Here is a 14,492-nt window from a genome sequence, read left to right as displayed (position 1 = left end):
TACTGTTCCCGAGATGCTGTTGGTTTTGGGTGCTGGGCTCCTCTTGTACTGGCAAGCTCTGCTCAAAATACGTTTTGGGGTTTTTTTGGATTTGGTGGGCTCAAGCCATCCATGAATCCTCTTCTGCCTCTGAGGGTTTCCCGTCTGAGGTCTAGTGGGGAATCCTCTGTGCAGCCTCTTCAGATAGCTGGAGTCGGAGAAGTAGTGGAGGGCGTGAGTGTTTCCTAAGAGTCCCTTCAGGACTGCAGCATTCAAGCAGGAGGAAATGGGATTTCACACAAGTCTCAGGCAGGTGACAGCCTCTGAACCAACCACTAAAGGGTGGTCCAGCACCCACTGTCTTCCCAGCTTGACCTGGGTTGGTGGGGAACTTGAGAGGACCAAGCCTGCTCTGCCTTCTTCTGCTGGGGAGACATTACTTCCAGCATCTACTTCTTCACCAGTCAAGACTGTAGGCACTTTAGAGAGATTTGTCCCTCCACGGGGTGGCACCTGCCCCTCCAGGGGTTCCTTTTATGCAGTTACAGGGGTCTATATAAAGTGCTGCCAGCTGGAAAGTATTTTGAAGAGATTGCTCCCTGCTCTTCAGTGAGGGTCATAAATTCAGCTGGTATTTGAGAGAATCTCAAATGTACTTCCAGAACTGTTTGCTGAGGGCTTTACATCCGCCAGGGGCCCCTTAAAATAAAAGGATTATTGGGAGTCAAGTGTTAGATTACCTGGTGCTTGTTAATTGAACTTCAGAGGCTTTAGCGAGCAACTGGCTCTAGCAGGGAGCAGCACTTTGGTATTAATGGTGTTATATAAATGAATATAATGTAACCTAATGTCATGCTTCCACATCATGTCACATCTCTGGACTCAGGGCAGTGGTGAGTCCAGCTCACAAATGTACCGGATACGGGAAAAGGCAGGTTGGATGTGTTGAGAGAGAGAGGGAGAGGGACTGGGAATCAAGGCCTTCAGGATCTGAGGAAGAGTGTTTTTCAGTGCTCAGAGCAGGTGACTGGTGTTCAGGCATCCTGAGTTTAGTTCCTGTCTCCATTTGGCTGCCTGACCTTGGGATCTGATTTTGAGAAGTGTTAAGTTTAAGGGAAGCAGTAAATGCTGAGACCATCTGAACATCAAGCTCTCTCCTTCCCACAGAGCTTGTTTCACCTAGACTTGCAAAAAGCTTGGAGATCCTACTCTGAAAGGTCACCAAAAGAAAGCAAAGGACTCTAATCATTGCTGCCATCAGTGCGCACCCACCGAAACCTGAACAGACTACAATTGTGAAGGCTCCAAGGCAGCAAGGCCCAGTGGAAATGAGAAACCTCATCAGCTATGAAAATTTCATCAGCTGGCGCTGTGGAAGCAAGAATCTGGAAGTGCAGAGCAGATGGGCAGCCTGGATTCTTGGAGCCATTGTCCTTCTGCTTGTTATCTGACTCCGGCACAGGGAGGATTTGCAGAATTTATGGGGGTACAAGTACCAAAGGCTTTCTTGAAATATCCCTGGCTGACGTGTGGCATGGTGCAGACGGCACTTGCTGGGTGTGCAGCATACGTTTTTGCACCATAATCCCAAGGTCATGGAAGCAGGGTCCTGCTGATCACCTGTCTTTTGTTGTGTAAGAGAAGGGACCATTTGGGCAGAGTTTGCAGTGCTGCAAGCCTGGTACTACCTGAAGGCAAATCTGAAGGCTTTGTAAATGTAGTACATTGGGGAACATCTTCCAAATATTATCAGGACTTTTCTAGACCATGCAAATTTCCTGTGGACTAAGCTCCATTATTTACCATGTGAATATCAACTCAGGAGATGTTTGTAGAAGAAACAATAATAGGGAAGGGGGGGGGGGAGGGTGAGTAAGGCTATGCACCAGGCATGAAAGGCAATGGACAAAGTACCTGTGTGAGCTCACAGCAGAATAAATGGGGTGACTTGGTTCAAAGTAAAATGTATTGTCTTCTTGAAGTCCCAAGGCTAGAACAATAGAGTGGATGATTTTGCAAATAACAACCAAAACACATTACTTAAATTGTGTCCAGGTTTGACTAGCTCTTGTCCACCTTTGACTGGTACACACTGTCCTCAACCCCTCTCCTTTAAGAAACAGGCAGTTGTCCTTGGGGGGGGTTTAGGTGGATTTTTCCATTCACAGCTCTCCCCCTCTCCCTCCTTCTCTACCTGGCCCCACGGATGGGGTTATAATTCCCTAGTGACAAGCTGTGATATGCCTCAGAGTGTCAGGGTGTTTCTCAGGGACTGAGGAATGTAACAAGGGGAAAGAGCTGATCCTGGACACTGCCTCCAGGTTAATTGTCCTGGCTGGCAAAGACCTGAAGAGGGCAGATCACCTGCAGTTACTGTGAGCACACTTTGGGGTCCTGAGCACACCCACGGGCTCTAATTGCCTTAACCAGCCTATACTACTGTTTTTCTGTCACCGTCATCAGCTCAGAGGTTGAGTTGCCCATTTTCAAGGTCTGCTCGGATATGGGACAACCGTGTAACATCGGAGGTAGCCTCTGAGGTGACCAAGGGCTGCAGCCTGGCTGCTTCGTTGGAGCCTCCAGAAGTAAAGGCAGGGGCAGGGGCAGGTTGTGCATCCTTCCCCGGCCAGGCGAGAGGCCTCTGCCAGAGCCGTGCAGCGAAAGGCACCTAACAGCCCGTCAGTCCATCCCGTGTCCCTAAACACGTATGAAGACACCTCAACCCTGCCAGTTTCCTACCTGAGGGTACACGGTCCCGCTTTGTTGGACTACCCCTGTGCCATGCCCTGGGTGGTACTTTTTGAGCCGGCTTGTCTCATCAGGGGGATTTATTGCATACGACCGTCCACACATAACCGCATGGTGTGATCGTCTCCCCAAGCGTCCCCACGGGCAGAACCGTGCAAAGGCCTCGCGGGAACCTCCTCTCACCGGGGAGCACGGGGGCAGCCCTCCCCACCGGGCTGTCGGCGAAGGGGCCCAAACAGCCCGGCAAAGCCTTCCCAGACGAACGCGGACCTGCCCGAAGCTGCCACCCGCCGTTTGCTCCTATGGCCCCGGACCCCACCAGCCTGGAGAGGGTAAGCGGGCCCGGCCCGGCGGCAGGCTGAGCCCGCTGGCGGCGCCGGTAGAGGAGGCAGAGGGGCCCGGCCCGGCCCGCCCCCTCCTGAGGGGAGGGCACCGTCCCCGCCCCCCCTCTCGCTGGCACTTGGGTTCGCTCGTCCTGGCCCCCGCCCCGCGCGGCCCCGTTGGTTTCATCCCGTCGCCCCTCTCCCCCGCCCCTCCCCTCCCCTCGCGTTGCCGCGGTGACGGGGGAGACGCGCTGCCCGCCCGCCCCCGCGCCCAGCCCCGCCCCCTCTCGTGCTGCCCGATGACGCAGCTGCGCTGCGGCGTGGGGATTCCGCCGGATTACCCGGCGTGCCCCGCGGCAAAATGGCGGCGTGAAGCGAGAGCGTGGGGCCGGGCCGAGCGGGGGCAAAGTTTGGGGCGGGCCCGAGGCGGGGCTGAACCGGGGCAGAACCGGCCGCAAAGTCACTGGGACCCCGGGCGGAGCCGAGCCCGACCGGGTCAGAGCCGGGCTGGGGCCCCGGGGGCGGGGAGTGGGGAACGCGACCGGCTGGGGAGCGAGCCCGGGCCCGGGCGGGGTCCCCCGCGCCCCCGGGCCTCGTCAGCCTTCCCGGGCGGGCTTCGGGCCGGCGCCCTGCGAGCGGGGGGCTCTCCCTGTCCCCGTTCGTGGCCTGGGGCCGGGAGGAGATGTCGAGTCCCCCGAGGGCAGCGGGTCCGGGCGGGTTGCACCGTGGGCAGGGGGAGTCAGCCGGGCGGGGCGGGCGGCAGGTGGGGGCCGGGTGCGGGGTGGGGGGTGGGGGGGGTAGGGCCACAGCCTCGGCCCCGGCCCCGGGGAAGGGGCCATTCCCGTGGGGAAGAGTGGTAGTGCCACCGCCTCGGCCATTAGGGTATTAGGGAGCTCTCCCTCCTGGGGGGCGCCCTGTGGTGGGGAGCAGAGCAGGCATCGAAGTGGCAGGCCGAACCAGGTCCATGCAGGGTGTAGTGTAGCCTTGTCTGGGTGATGGAGAGGTAGGTGGTATGGGGGATGAGAAAGCAGTATCTGTGCAGGGAGCATTGCTGGAGTAGGAGCTGCAAAGTGGAACAAGTCTGGGCGAGCATGTGTGTGTTAAGGAACCAGAGAATAACTGACATGGGCAGAAGGGAGGGAGAAGCACTCCCCTGGTGCCAAACCTGGCAGGGAGGAATGGGAAATTCTCTAGCAGCCTGGACACCCTCTTTAGCAGAAGGGATGCTTCCTACTGTAGAATTAGTGAGCAGCCCCTGGCAACATGGGAAGACTTTAAAGAAAAACGGGTCAACAGTAAACACTGAACTCCACCTGGCTCTAGGCTTGAGGACAGTGCATGGAGCAGAGTAAAAGATTGAGTGCTAATAAACGGATTTTTAGGTGGGCAGGAGATTGTATTGGTAGGCATCAGGGTGTGCAAATGATATGCAAGTCTGGCAAGGCTGACAATGACCTAGATCTGAGAGATCCAGGTGGAGGTTTTCCGCTGAAAAAAATCATCTGTCAAATGTAGATAGTTCTGTGCCAGAGAAAGCTTTTCAGAGGTATGCATCTCTGTTTTACAGATTCAGAGAAGGAACTGGGATAAAGGGCTTTCATAAGAGGAAGCAATGAATCCTTGTTGAAGCATCAGACAGCAGGTAAGAAAGCCAGGAATGAGCTGATGCTGAGTCAGACTGTGTTCTTTTGGTCCCAGTACTTTGAATTTTTTGAGAGTATGTGAACTACATACCTGAAAAACTGTCCCTCTCTGTGGAGTTCTCTGCATCATAGTAGGCCTACATTGCCTGAATTGAGAGGCTAGGGGTGTCAGTGAAACGGGAGTGACCCTGAAGAATTCAGTAAGAGCCCCTGGGAAGAAAAGCTTAATTAAAGTTGTAAGCCAATGCTCTTTACGTGCCATCCAGAGAAGCAGTCTAAAGTCTGTTCTGTCAGTGCTGAAGTAGCTGTATTCTCTGTAATCACAAGAGGTCTACCTAGTCAGAATCCCAATGAAGTCTGTTCCGATGACCCTGCTCTCACAATAATTGCGATGCCAACGTTAAGTAATTCTAGTGATCCTCTGTTCTGTTACGTTATTTTTTCCACCACGTTGTTTTTTCCATATGTATTTTAACTGATGCCCTGATGGGTGGTGCAGGTGTACTGATGGCCTTTCTGTCCTCTCCTGGCCTCACTGTTGAGATCTAGTTTAGAGGGGGAGCTATTTGGTACCCAGCAGCTGGGTCCTTTGAGTTGTTCATACCTTTCAGTTACTTGTCAAAATCACTGTTAGTACAACTCCTTTCTCTTTTCTTCACTTAGTGATTCACTGCAGGAAGTGTATGTATTCCAACAGTGCTTTGCATACAGTGTGTTTCACCTTCTGGATGTTAAATCAGCATTTAAGCTAGCAGGTCTTAGCTGTGGTATCAGAAGCTTTTGGCTTTTCATTCCTTCCCAGGCACACAGTGCTCTTGAAATCATGCGAATGCATTTCAGCAGGGCCAGCAGATTTCCAAAGTGCAACCCATGGCTATCTTAATCTTTAATATTAACAAGGCATTGGGTCAGGAGGGTATGAATTATATGCCAAGACCTGTTGCCTCCTCAAACCAGCTTTCTGAACCAAAGATGACCTTGCATTCTTTTCCAATCTGTTTTGAGTAGTTTGTTGGCTGCTGCTAAGTCACTTGCTTTGCAGCTTTAAAACCCTGAGTTCTTATCTCTGCTATCCACTCTTAAGTACAATCACGTGGCATCGTATGCAGGGGAAATAGACTGTAGCTTTGAAAGAGGTATAGTCCTTTGCAGGTCTGCCCCTTTTTTGTCCTAGAGCAGGATAAATAAAGTCAGATGGGATAAGTGGTTTTTGGTCAACGTGTTGGTGTGAATGGTACCAGAGCTGGCTTGGAGAAAAGATTGTGGCAGCTGGTGTGGCATATAAAGTGCTTTTAAAAAGGTGAAGAAAGCCAAGCTGTTTGAGCAATAGCAAAATAAACAAGTTTCAGTAAAATGTGACTCTGTTTTCCGGTAGTTGTTTGAAGTAGACTTGATGCTTATGAATCCTGGAGGCTGATGGTTTTTCTGAAGGTGAGCTCCCTAACAGGTTAAAATGTCTGCTATGTTTTATAGAGGATACACTGAAAGCCGGACTCTGTGAGATTTCCATGTGTCACCACATCTACAGTGTAGTCCCAAGAAATAATTCTGGAGGTTAGATCATAACGAATTAACCGTGTTGTGTCCTTGTTAGAAAGGACCTAGCTTTTACAGCACAGTGTGACAAGAATAATGTAGTAGTGGCTAATAACCCTCTGCTTTTCATGTTGCTGGGAGAAATATAACATGTAGGGGTCTCAAATGAGTCTGCATGCAATACAGATTGAGGGCAGGATTCCTTCACTAGAAATGAGGATCTGGCTTGACACCTTTTGGACGCATCTCTGCTCTTTTGACTGGGGTTGTCAAGATCTGGAATTGTCATAATAGAGCAGATTTTCTTGGCTGTTCAACTTGGTTGATGATTTGTGAGTAAATTTAAGGTCCTGAAGCTGCATACATTCATCTCCTTGCTTGAAGGCCTTGTTTGGGAAGATATCCCCTTTTTGTACGACACCTTGAGCTATGGCGAGAGCAAGTGCTTGTGGCATTTGTGTGAGCTTTGTGTACTTCAAGTCACTAGTAACTGGGTAAATATGATCCTCTCTGAAATTCATTTTACATAGGACTGCAAAGGAACTATGTGTGTAATCTATGCAAACACGGCTAATGCCTTAGGGCATGAAATTGTCCATCCTGTTTCCCTGCCACTTCCCCTGCCTGAGGGCTTTTCCTTAGATCTAGATTGACTGGGTCTGTAACTGTAGCAGGAAGAATGTTACTTTTTAAAATTGAAGTACCTTTACATTTGGTTGGAGGGGAAGGATGTCACTGCAGTGTGAATTGTGAACTGCAATGTAGGATACCTAATTTCTGCCACAGATTTATTGTCTGAACGTGTTCAGATCATTACTGTTTCTCACTCTTCGTTCTTTGGTTGCAAAATATGACTAACGCCCATCTTATGCACTCTTCCTCAAATCCCTAACAAGTGTCTATAAGATGCTTGGATACTGTGGCGTTGAATGCTTTAGTAAAGCTCAGTGGAGGAGAGATGAAAAGGGTATTCCAAGTTGTGACTTCAAAATGAAGTTTGATCCACTGTCCTGCATATTCTGTAGCATGGTGAAATTGCTATAGAGTGCAAGTCAGGGTCTGAGACATCCCCCCCTTTCTTCCCTTCCCAGGAGAGGTTTGCTTGTTTTCATGGCTTGTAATGCCTTATCTGGCTGAATCTTTTTGAATTAAATCAACATTTTCTCTTTTTTTGCCCCCTTGTTTGTTCCAGACTGGAAATTGTTCTGTTCTGTTCACTGTCAGGGTGTTCATGTATGGTCTTATTGCTAATATGTTCAGACAGAGAGGACCAAGAGCAGCAGCTTGCAGGCTGTCTCATATTTGGAATGACATGAGCCACCCTCTCTGGAGTGTCCTCCTGGGAGCTGTGCTTGGGAAGGAAACGGCGTTGAAGGCTGTGTAGGAGTGTGAGGATAGCGTTGCAATGGTTGGAATGCAGGATAAGCATCACTTGGGTGGGCTTAGTTTTCCTCTGCTTTCTGACAGTGCTGGGTGCCAAGCCTTAGGAATACTGCTGTGCAGAGGTGAAGGAGCTGGAATGTATTCTTCAGTTGAGGTGAATGCAATTCAGTGAAACTGATAGGCATCAAACTGAATAATGATTTTAAAGTATTTTCACATGATGTCTAATCTGTGGAAATTTGCTACCACATAATAGCACTGAGGCTAAGAGCTGAGCGGGATTCAGAAAAGATCAAGCACTTATGAATGGAAATGTTCAGACTTGCTTTAGCTAAAGAACTTGTTTTAGGTGTATTTTTCAGACATAACCCAATCTCTAACAGGTAGAGGTTTGAAGGAAGGGCAGTTTGTTCCATAATTGTCCAGTGGGGCTTCTTGCTCCATTTTCTAAACCACCTTGTATTGGCCTGTGTCAGAGGCAAGGTATTGAACCACGCTTACTTTCTATGTTAGGTTGCCCGCTAACCTTTCTTTTTTGTGATAACCACACTAGGGGAAAAAAAACCCACCAACCAAAAAAACACAAACCCACAAAGCACTCCAGTTGCTCTGATTAGGCCTGGTAGTCGAGGATTTTAAGCTGAAGTAGAGCAGGGTCCTTGGAAAGACAGTGCAGTCCATAGATGAGGACTGTCTTATTCATGAATGTGAAGACATGTAAGTATTGTCTCTTCATGCCGAGTGGTCAGGCAAAGCGCTTTGTGCTTCTTGCCTTTGCTTGTGAGAGGGAAAAGAATGTGTGGAGTTTGGCCTCTCCACGTTGCAGTCTTGTAGTGGACTTTAGTCTGGAAGGCGGCTGAAAGGAAGGGCTCTGAGGCTGTTCAGGTGAGATCTGGTCTGTTGTAGCATGCGCCTCAATGTACTACTGTCTGTGTCCTGTGCTCATGTCCAATCTGTTGAGGATCAAGAGAATCATCAGTGCTGCTTGTTCAAGTAGGCATACAATCGGTTTGATGGATAGGCTAATAAAGGTAAGTGGCAGTGGTATGGAGATCTGTATAAAAAGGTGTGTGTTTATAATGTCTGCCTAAATGCAGGGGGAAATCCTGAAGGAAAGAGAGTGTGTATGTGTGATTTTTCAGAGCTAGGAGCAGGTCATGGAAACCTTGAGATCCTGGTATGGATACCCTCCCTATGGGCTGTTCTGGGAACAACATGTGCTTTAGGGCACAATGTAACCCTTTTGTGGCAGGCATAACAGCTGTGAGTAAAGGGTTACTGACTTACACAGAAGTTTTGTGACGCTGAGGAAGTGAAATGGGTCAGGATTGGAAAGTAAGGTTTCCTGCAAGGGTTAGGCTGGTTTTTAGGCACAGAGGATCTGACCTGCTGCTAGTGGCAAGAGAGAACTCGTTCAAATTTCTGATTTCTAGGGGTCAGCAAATTCAGAACTGAGAGTCCCACAGTGACTACTGTGTCTTTAGTTGAGTTCTGCATTTGTATTTTGGCTCTGTGATAAAGCTGGCTTTGGCAATGTTGTAGGAGTCATGACTGGATTTTCTTACTCTTGTGTTTAAAGTCTCAGTTGTCCAGCTGCATTAATGTAACACTCATGCATGAATGGTTCTGAAATCAAAAGGGACAGATGAGGTAGTTTCTCTAACTATTGGGGAATTATACTTAAGCTCATAAAAAGCCTTAGGCAAGTTTTACTTTATAGAATTAGTTTCCCTGAGATAATAATTAGATAATCGTTGTGGCAGTAAGGTTTTTGACCATTATTTTAGCATATGCTACTCAGGCTAACTCTATCTAGACCTGGGTATGTCTTGCTGCACAAGCTCTATACAATTTCCAAAGATGCGTTGCTTCGTTGTCTCCTAAATCAGATTTCATCCTGCAGCTTTACTGCTCATTAGTGAGGACTCTGCTGCTGCCCAACGGGAAGGTTAAAAATATTCTAGGGAGATGACTTGAAATCTGGTCTTATCTCACATAACTGAAAAGTGATTGCAGTTAATTCCACTGTTCTGGTTTTTCTTGTGTTTTTATTTATAATTTTTTCCTTATTGAGAACTCTTCCCCCTTCCTTTTTACCTGTGGGAGATCCATACCATGTGTATTGTGTGCACAGCCCTTTCAAATGGGGGAGAAGAAAATAATGGAAAATGGCAGGATATTTGTTTAAAATTAGAGTTGTTTTAAGTAATCTTTCTTGAGAATGGACTTCAAGTTCACATCCTACCTTTAAGTGGTTTCATTTTTCTGAGCAGCAAGCACCTCATGCACTGAAGTATGCAAAATATATTTCTTGAACTTTTAGAATTGAATTTCTAAGCATTGCTTGCACTGTGGTTATGTAAATACTAGGAAATTAAAACTTTGCTCGGAAGGATTTTCTCAGGTAACTGCATTTTGCTAGCAATACACTCTGTTAGTAGATGTCTGTGTAGGCACTCAGTCCAATTTCTTTTAGGGGTAGTACAGAGTGCCACTTTTGGGAAGCTTCTCGTATCATGTTGGATTGATTCCTGAAAGTAAATCACACTTGCTGGGCTGCAGAATTTCTGTAGAGTCTACTTATATGTGTATCCATTTTTCCTTGATTAGATGATGCCTTTGTAAATAGTCCCCAGGTGTATCTGAAATGGCTATAACAGGATTCAGTGTCATCAAGGCTCCAGCTGGATGGGGAAAGCTGTATTACTATGCAGCTCCAGAGATGATTTACTACCCGACTGACAACTTGCAATATAAACATTAGTCCAAGCATGATCTTGTCCCAAAACCCCGCCTACACAGGGAGCCAGGAGTCTTCCTGCCACGCGCCATAAATCGTTTACGGTTTGCTCACGCCCGTACACTTGAAAAACAGCTGTGTGTTGGGGATTAGCAGTTTGCAGAAGGCCAGTGTGGGGCTAAATTAGGGTGTCCTGCCTTGGTGGTGAATACCGGTATCAGAATAGCGGGAGTGCTTCTCTGCAGTGGAAGGCAATTTACTCTGGGAATGGGAGGGGTAGGTGCAGGGTATCTGTGAGGGTACAGCAGGGGAGAGCATTGGATAGCGGTGCTCCAATTTGAGCTCAGATGACTGATTGATAGCTGCCCAGCATGGTGGGGGATTGAAGAATTCATTGTTAGCTGTGTGTTTTTTAAAATGTTATTTATATATTATTTCTACATATTTTATGTGTGTGTATATATACACACAAAATGCAGGCAGACTACTTCTGTCTCCTAGGAGAGCTGAAGGATGATAGAGTTTTTGGCTTTCTTACAGTGTGAAGAGTGGTTTCCCTTTTGCTAGCCCATGGTAGAAGAATCAAAGTATATACAAGGTCATCTGGGGCTTCACAACTAATTTTCAGCTTTTATAACAAGTTTTACTGTATCTCTTGCATTTATTACAGTTTTGCAACTTCAGCTCCCAAAGTAAAATTACTTTTGTGCTGTCTGCGATAATTTAAATTATCTCCTGGAGCTTCTAATGACTAACTTGTGTTTATGGTGAAACCTCCCGTTTGTCCAAACCCTGGAAGCATGATCTGTTTGATAACTCTAAATGTATTGATGCTTTTACATCAATGCCGAGTACATCAGAGCCTAAAGTCAGTTGGTGCCTTCAGGTCTTTCTATAATAAAGAGAATATGCAGATTTTGCTGTACAAATGAGACTAGACAGTACAGTTCAGATGCCTCCTATGTGTTGGCTGAAGGACCAGCTGCTGAGTAAAGCAGATACAAGTAGACCATTTTTAGCTGGGTTGGTGTGTCCATCAACAAATCCCTTCTTGGGTGGGTTGGGTAAGAATCTGGGTGGAATGTGTCAGCAAGGCACATCTTCTAGATGCATCAGCTGAACATAAGTGCTTCCAGACTGTACCATGAGCATCCATGGGGCCATGGGCAAAGCCAGCGGGCTCTGGGTAAAGCAGGTGACTTGTTTCCAAAGCGACACAGTTAGAAGGGTTCTTACTATCTTGTTGAAGCTGCTGCACAGCTGACCCTCTGAAAAAAGACTATTTTCCTGGAGCTTCCTGCTCTGCTCTCCTCTTTTGTAGGTTTGGGGGGAGTAGCTGGAAGGACTCATCCTAGGATTTGACCCTAGGAGTTGCCTCTGTTTTTCTTACTCCTTTTGGTGAGAGGCTGTACAGTCTGTTTGATTCTTTGTGCTTTGCTGAGATGGAGGCCAGATAGCACCAAATAATGTTTGTGGCTGTTTGTGTGGGCATTTGAGATTTGGAAGGCACCTGCTAATGAGGTGTAGGTCATTTCGTGTCAGATTGGCTAAGTTTCCATCAGGCTGGTTCTTTGTTGTGGCAATGCATATGGACTGTGTATGCTTGGGGATCCCTATTATCTGTTTCAGGTGGAGAGGGCTTTCCTCCTGTTTGCTGCCTCCTCTCTCCCCACAAGAAAAAAAAATCACCTGATTCTTGAGAGCTTTTAACCTCCAGATTGGATTAGATGCTTTGCTCTTACTTATATAGACTTTCCAGGTATATACAGAGGTGAGAGAGGGGCGTGGGTATGCGGTCGTATTTCGAGCTTTCCCTCCTTCTCCTTGTTTTTGATGCTGCTGTTGGAATTCACCCTTCCCTTTTCCTGGGAACTGGTGTGAAGGAATTGCTGTCACCCAGAGCAAAGCTCAATCTGCTTGCCTCAAGGCCTTACCTCTCCAGGTTAGGACTTTGCCTGACTTCCACAGACAGCAGTTTGTTTATGAGCTTATGTTACCCGAATCTTCTGGGGTAGGTCTGAAGGAAACAATTCAGGGCAGTGGAAATCTCAACTCAGAGACCCTGAGATAGGGGAGAGAAGGAAAGAATAGAGTTAGCAGTATAGTTAACTCTTCTCCCCCCCTTTTTTTCCCCCGTTTCCTCACCTGCCCAGCTGTGTAGTAGGTTAGCAATACGTGTCTGTTCTTATTCTTATGAAAGTAGACTTTGTTCTCTGAAGACTGCTAATCATGCCCCATGGGGGTGTAATCAGTTATAAGGTATTTAATACAGTGCAGGCGGGAACAGGCCGCCTGGCCGGGCTGGCAGATTGCAACACTACAATTATAAAGGGCCCCTTTCCCCCACTCACCCGCCCACCAGTGGCAGGATGAGGGTTGAAACAGTATTAAGTCTATGAAAAATAAAGATGTAGTGGGGGAAGGGAGAGGAGAGGCTGAAGAGTCAGCTCCTATTCCGGGAAACAGGCAGACCTACACTCTGTGAGAGCTACAGACATTGCAGGTTGCACTGTTGAGACTTGTGGGAGTTTGGGTGCCGTCACCATCGAAGTGGATTGCACAGGGATGGCCCTTGGCAACCTGTAGAGCAGCAGGGGCTTCCGTCCTCTCTGAAATGGGTTTTCTTGTGGTGGCTGGGGTTGGAGCGGTATGGAGTGGTTAGAAGTGGAGAAGCCCTTTCTCCTGCATGTGGTGATTTAGACACCTAATCTGTTTGGGTGCTTTTGTAAATCCTGCCAGGCTTCTATTTATATCTTTGGATAGAAATCTATTGGTAAATCTGGCCTTTCATGCCTCTTTCTTCCAGGTACTGGAGCTACTGCAGCAGCCTGCCTTACTAGCTTGGAAGGGAATAGGGAGCTTGAGGCCTTGAATTTTAATGAAAAGTCTACTGGACTTCATCTGGTCTGTTCCTGTTACCTAATACCAGACCGTTCCCCTTGGTGAGGGCCTTGAAATGCCCATGTGGGGTGTGGAGCAGCTGGGCTGCAGCCTTATAAAACGTCCCTGCTCCAGCAGCTTGCTAGATGCATCAACATGTTTTAGGAGCTTGTGGCTACTTTGACCTTTCCCCTTCCAGGTTCCCCAGAGATTAGTGTTCCAGCCCTTCATTGGTGTTCTTTGGATTTGCTGACACTGTTCTGTGCAGTGACAGCACAGGGCTCCCTCCGTGTGTGTGCTCTTTGCTTCTTGGAAATTAGAAGGGAATATATATTTAACACAAGTGGATATGGCAGAATAGTTTCTGTCATTTTTGCCTTATGAAATCCTGCTCCTTTCTGACATCCCTGTGCTTTGCTGAAGTTCAGAACCTACTCTGTGAGGCACAGCAGATACAAGCGCTTTTTGGCAGCCTTTGGGGTGTAGATTCAAGTGGGATGTATTCTTGCTACAGTGCTCATGAGAGCATTGGCTTTCCTGCTTGGCACTGAGAGAAAACTGGCTATTAAGTCTCACAGTTGGCCCTTAGCACTGGGCAATGGGCTTTTAGGAGTGGGTTGGTGTTTAATTGTATTACACAAAATAAATGCAGATTCAGAACGTGGGGGTCAGAATACAGCCTTCCTTTCATGGACTTGAGAACGCTGCTGACAACTTCACCTCCTGATGCATCCTCATCTTTTTTTCTTTAGAGTAACTATGTGTTTGGGAACTGTGAATTCTTTGGAAAGCTTTGGGATTTGCAACAGTGCCATGTGAAGGAGGAGTAGTGTTTTTTCTGACTAGAGTATAGGGTTTGCTTGTGACTCTAAAATAGTGTTGTCCTGAGAGAAGAGGTTACCTGATGTCTTGTGTTTTTGTACATTGAGCCTCTTTTCCCTTGATCATGTAAGTGACCAGGTATCGCTGCTGTAGGGGGAGAATAATGTACAATGAAGATCAGATCTGTTTCTCTGGGCAGTGGAGACAGTGTTTACAAAAGGATTTTTGGGACATGAGGAAGTACCTGTATCTCAGAGAAGCTGCTTGACTTAAGGTAGAGTGGTTTCCTGGGAATATGGAAAAAGGCCTGGATCCTTCCAACCACACTTGATGCGCAAAGTCAGCTTCCTATTCAGCTCTGCCCCTTTAGCTCAGCAAGGCTCAGTGTTACATTTGCCCCTTGTCTTACAGGAAAAATCAGGGAAATTCCCTTCCCAG

The 14,492-nt window shown here is 47.6% G+C and overlaps 1 protein-coding gene across 1 annotated transcript in view; it reads left to right on the top strand.

Moving 5' to 3' along the window:
* The first annotated feature begins 4,663 nt into the window (after positions 1 to 4,663).
* TJAP1 (tight junction associated protein 1) overlaps positions 4,664 to 14,492 on the top strand; it is a 39,041-nt gene continuing 29,212 nt past the window's right edge. The window contains exon 1 of the mRNA XM_059828926.1: positions 4,664 to 4,692. The gene's annotated coding sequence lies outside the window, so the exon portion shown is untranslated. The remainder of the gene's footprint in view (positions 4,693 to 14,492) is intronic.

The sequence above is a fragment of the Gavia stellata genome, chromosome 2 (assembly GCF_030936135.1).
Source record: "Gavia stellata isolate bGavSte3 chromosome 2, bGavSte3.hap2, whole genome shotgun sequence".
Lineage (NCBI taxonomy): Eukaryota > Metazoa > Chordata > Aves > Gaviiformes > Gaviidae > Gavia > Gavia stellata.
Note: the sequence above shows the minus strand (reverse complement) of the source record. Positions and strands in the feature narration are given on the sequence as shown.